We start from the raw sequence: 5,633 nt of genomic DNA, 5'->3' as shown, positions 1-5,633 counted from the left end.
ATGCATTGATGTCTGGCGAATTCTGGCACTAAAATGCTATGCAGGGCAGGTTTTGACAGGAAAAGTATTGAGATTCATAAGAATGTTCCCTTTTCCTGTTTCCTCTGTTTGGAAACCCATTGTAATATTCCAATATCTTTGATAACTGATATTTTATGGCATAAAAAGTAACTTGAGATATATCTAAGAAACAACAAGTAAGAAACTATAAATGAAAAAAGCTCACTGGCCTAACAAAGTACCAGCCAGTTTATAAAGCCCTCGATGTGGCCTCTGACTCTGAAGTCATCCTTTATCTGAGCACACATACAGTACAAATAAGTACTTTACAATATAATGTATGTATTTTAAAGCTGCCATGTTCAAAGGAAACTGCAGGAATATATATGTTTTTTAATGAATTCTGTTATTTTCAACTTACCCCATACCAATCAGAATTCCAGTAACGCTTGAGTCACCATCATCTCCCAGACTGCTGACGTTAACGAAAAGATCTATTCAGATAGAGAAAAGAAAGAAACACAAACATAAATTGTCCGTCAAATTTCCCTGAATATCTCATTATTTTCCTCACTAAATGGTGCTCGGGTCACGTGGTCTGGTGTGTGCCTTTTACAACAAAGCATATTCACAGAGGAAAATAGAGGTAATAATAACTGAACCCGCATAGCAATTGTTTGGCTACAAAAACCTGATGATTGCATGAAAACATTCGAGAGATTTTAATGGATATTTGATGCTGTTTTGTGGCAGTAAAAGAACGGCTCTTTTAACTTCTGCACACTGGGAGACTGCTGCGATGGAGCTGTGGGGGGGCTAAATTAGAAGGCGTATAACAGTCATTTAAATGTCACCAGAGTTTTGAATAACGTGGGTGAGTAAATAGGCTAATGATGAATTTATTTTATAGTACAGCAAATTATAAGAAATGAATACAAGGAACACAGAATGACATTTACATACAAATCTTTTGGGACAAGTTAAATACATGTCTCAAAAGAAAAATAAATGTGTTTATTGACTTCCTGGTGCAGTGATGAGAAAGCCAGCAGCCGGTAAGCTTAGCCACACACAGTGACTTTAAAACACCTATAACAGCTAGGCAGGCTCTAGCCAACAAAAACACAAATCTGTGGAACACCGAATCTCTATCACGTCCGAATTAGGAAAGGAAATAGTCTTAGAGGAAAACTAGGGAGGAAACCTTCCAGGACAGGAAAAAATGCAATAGATTGCGCAAACAAATCATTTTCTGTAAAATTTCCCCATGGAGAAACATAATGGCAGCATTTAGTTAATTAAGTGCAGGCTAAGGACCTGGACCACAACACCGAATTTCTCTGACAAATGCCTGGAAAGAGGACAAAGTACACATGGACAAGAGGCACATTTAAAGTAACTGGCCATAATTGACACTCAAACACGGATTGTATTTGTATTCAGTTGTCTGAAAGCCAAGTCTGAAGGGAGTCAAGTAAGAAAGGGCTCCATGCAGTCAAGTCCAAGTCACGTCTCAGTTTTTTTGGTGCTACAGAAGGGCAACAACTAAACCATGCCAAACCATTTGTTGTGCAAATGTGCATTAGTTCCAAGTGTAATGGTCTGTGCTTAACTTTCTGAGAAGCAGTGTGACTAATCAATAATATTGACTTTAAATATGTTGACCCCATTACCAACATATGTGGTGCTGCCTCTCCTACAGTACATGGAAAATATTTTTCCTGACCCAGGAGACGCTTTCAATTTGTGGTACTAGGCACGTTTATCCATCTCGGTCAATAGCAATTACCCTTAGAGGAGTGCATGGCAACATTGCTGTAGACCACATGCTATATGATAACAAATCCTGTAGTATGGTAAAATTACAGAAATATTGATGATCAGAAAGATCCCTGAATGATATTCTTACAGGAAACAGTGAGATGTAAACTACGAGTGAGTAGATTCACGGTCCCTCGGGTCTTTAAACACATCGTAATCTCAGTGATGATCCTTTAGTTCCTCAGTATCTGGATCACTGGACACCTCTGAACGCCAGGTTAAATAAAATCCAAACCAAGCTCATAATGATGTTATGTTATTTTTGTGAGCTCTGCATCCCTTTGCTCAAAACCGCTGAAGACTCCACTCGATGAAATTGTGAAAGAAAATAAGTAAAGAAATCGGGGGCATTGTCAGGGACAATTAACTATAGTGAACTATTGTACACCTATTAGCTTAGTTCAGCTGAAAGTGTTTGTTTGTCTGGATATTTTTGGCACAGCATACAATGAGAGCCTCTTACACCTAAAGTCAAAATTCTTTCTGTGAGCATACTTTGCCAATAAATAAAATGGATTCTGGTAAATGTAGATGAATGTTGTGTGCAAGTACCTTCCATCTACACTTTGTTTACAATCTCGTGATCAATAAACTTTCCCCCAGTGTCTTCTTTATGTCCCTGTTTTTAATGCTATGTGACAACTTGATTTCACCTCCGATACGTGCCTGGCGGGTGGGGTTCCTTTTCTGCTGACGCCCCCCTGTCGAGGATCATATGATGCTCTTGTAATGTTTTGCGCAATGGCTGCAGGGCGAGGGTCCAAACTCTGAGTTGAATGGTGTTTTTGTTCAACATCATCATCCCCGAAGAGAGCAAGCGTGCACATGGCTGCCTCAAACATGACATTACATTACATTGCATTTAGCTGACGCTTTTATCCAAAGCGACTTACAATAAGTGCATTCGACCAAGAAGATACAAACTTGAAGAAAACAGAATCATATAAGTACATCAGGTTTCATAGAGCCAGTATAAGTGCTTTGTTAGTATATAAGTGCTTAGTTAGTATATGAGTGCTTAGTTAGTTATTTTAGTGCTTGACAAACAAGGCTGTCAAGATGTCCGCCGAGGCCCCAGCCAGCACACCCTACCAGGCGCTCATCTACAAATAATCTACGGCAGGAAGAGGTGTCAGTCCGCTCTGTCAGGGCACACGGTGTATAAACAATCCTGATCAGAGCTATTACACAAAAAATGTTGTAATAATAGTGCTGAGAATAGAGTAGTGTTTGAATTTTTGGAAACGTGTGCGTATTTTGAAACTTAAGCCCTATACACAGTTTTCAGTCGTGGGTTGCAGGACTCAGTATATGGGGCCCCCTGACCCCATGGGTTTCTAGGCCTGGGCCCAGTTAACATATCTTGATGAATAGTAAACCGAGTGTCTACAAAGAGATGCAAAGTGACAATGAGGAGAAGAAAACTCACCACAAAAAGACCCCAACAACCACAAAGAAATGCAAATGGACTGCAACTCAAAAACAAAAAGAAACAAAGCGAATTGCAAAATGTCTGACTACAAAAAGACGGTCCCACTTCCAGGGGAAAGATAGCATCTATTTTTTACAACCTTCAGCATTTGACAAGGCACCATTTAGTGCCGGAATGAGACCCAACCGGGTATTCAAGTAACCACAATCAATGCCATCCACGCTCTAGATCAAGTACTCTGGAAGACTGATGACGTAGTATAACGATCAATAAAGTCCGCTTATATAGACGTCAAACCCAGCTTTAACCCAGGAGACCACTATGTGTGTCCTGTGTGACATCAAATCGCAACTTCAAGCTATTTCATTATGTCATGATATTAATTATACCCCTAACCACGAGTTGTTGTTTTGTTCAAAATGTTAACCAAGTGTTTTCTGCAACCATGAAGCTTAGGGCTACCCCATGTGTTAGAAAGTGACGCCAAATGGCCCTGGCCAAACCTTGGTGTGAGACAAGTTGGAAATAAGAACGGTTCGAATTACCACAAAGAGACACACAATTACTGCCAATGATTTATCAGTGTGAATTGTGTACTTGGTATACGCCTACTCATCAGCAATCTGATTACAGTTTTTTTTTATTCCAGTGTGCATTCAAGGCAAATACAGGGAAGATTATTAACTCTTTTGATATTGATATTTCAAAATAGCTTTTTGGCAACCTTCCTAAAATACACATTTGGTGGTATACTGCTTTGATATTATTGTAGGAAACTAAAAATCTTATTTTATTATTTCCCGGTGAACAACACTTCTCTTTGTATTACAGAACAGCAATCAGATTATGACAGCCCAGTGATCAGGTGGCATGTCAAACTCCATTAAGTATGACTGTCGTAGCTGCAGGGGCCCATGCCATAGATTCCTACATTTTCTGTTGACACTTTTGCCTTTCATATGTATAGTTCATCTCAATTTCCTGTGACAAATTAGATCCGGTTGAACACTTTTCATAAAAAAATATTTATGTAATATGGTGCATGAATGCTGTTGTACAGCTTTACCCTGGTTGCAAATTGCTTACAGTCAGTCGAGTAAACCGCAATCAGTTTGTATAAACAACTTGAGAATATAGCTCATGCTACTGAGCCAATATAGTGTCTCACAGGCCTGGCTGCAGACACCAGTTATCCAGTTGTGTAAGCGCCAAGGCAACAAGGCAGACCCTGAGAGGTGCCCACTAGGTACCAGGGCCAACTCTGAACCTCTGTAGCCCTTACCAGTTGCTACCTTACTTTAAAAAGGGAAATGAGGAAGGACCCTCTCCGAGGTGATTTCATGGCACCAACCTCTGGTAATGTACACATTCTAACTTCTGAAATGTTGCACATAATTTGAGCATAATATTACTCAAATGCAGGCTGTGGGCCAAGACATGTCCTCAAAAAGCAATTGTGAATCATCTTTTATTCTTACCAAATGATTGTTTTTTCCAATTATTTTGTGTTATGTTTCTTTCCTGTGCGCCCATCAGTCATGCTGGCTCGCTGAATTGGCACTCAAAACTTAAGCCCCTGAAGTAGATCTAAATTGGCAGATTTGTTACCAAACCCCAGACACAAATTATCAACCTTTATGAAGTAAAAACGTAAGTTAATTTACTGCACAGTCTTACTTTTCAAACTCACTTACTCAGCTCTAGTATGAGATTTACCCTGAAGCCAGCGTTTTTTCTGCCTGTTCATTGTTGACCCGCCATTCCTATTTACTGGAAAAACTGCCAGCAGTGTGACATCTCCGTGTTATCAGACAGTTACCAGAAGGGCCTTTCAAGATTGTTTCAGGGGTTTATGCCAAAATAACTTTACATCCTAGAAAACTTTCCTTCCTGCATTTTTATTTCAAGTGATGCTGGGAAAGAGATTCTTAATATAAAGTACCCCTTAGCTTGGGGAAAGCAAAGTATGGGCAGCAAGCAGGTTAGTCCTGATAACAGGTGTGTATGTGTGGGGCAGGGGGGCACATTTTTGTTGTATAAAAACTGTGCATCTTTCGGGAAAGACTACAGGAATGGAGTGAAATAAGGATATTTGTGATAAAGACATAATTCTATGAATAAAACAAACTCAAAATACAAATGGTAAGATAAGTAACACATATATAAACCTCTACATAATTATCAAATGTTTATTAGAGGTAGATAAGTGTCCTCTAAGACTGAGTCAACAGGAATATGATGGTTATGTATTGCTTGTAGAGGCTCTTGAGGTCCCCTCTTTGGTAGCTACAGCGTTAATAGTCCCGGGAAGCCCCACCTCCACTACCACCTTTTATGTTAATTTCAGCGTGATCTCTAAACGCACTGGATCTGCCGTTTC

This window comes from Notothenia coriiceps, unplaced genomic scaffold (assembly GCF_000735185.1).
Source record: "Notothenia coriiceps isolate Sejong01 unplaced genomic scaffold, NC01 NC01_scaffold00026225, whole genome shotgun sequence".
Lineage (NCBI taxonomy): Eukaryota > Metazoa > Chordata > Actinopteri > Perciformes > Nototheniidae > Notothenia > Notothenia coriiceps.
Note: the sequence above shows the minus strand (reverse complement) of the source record.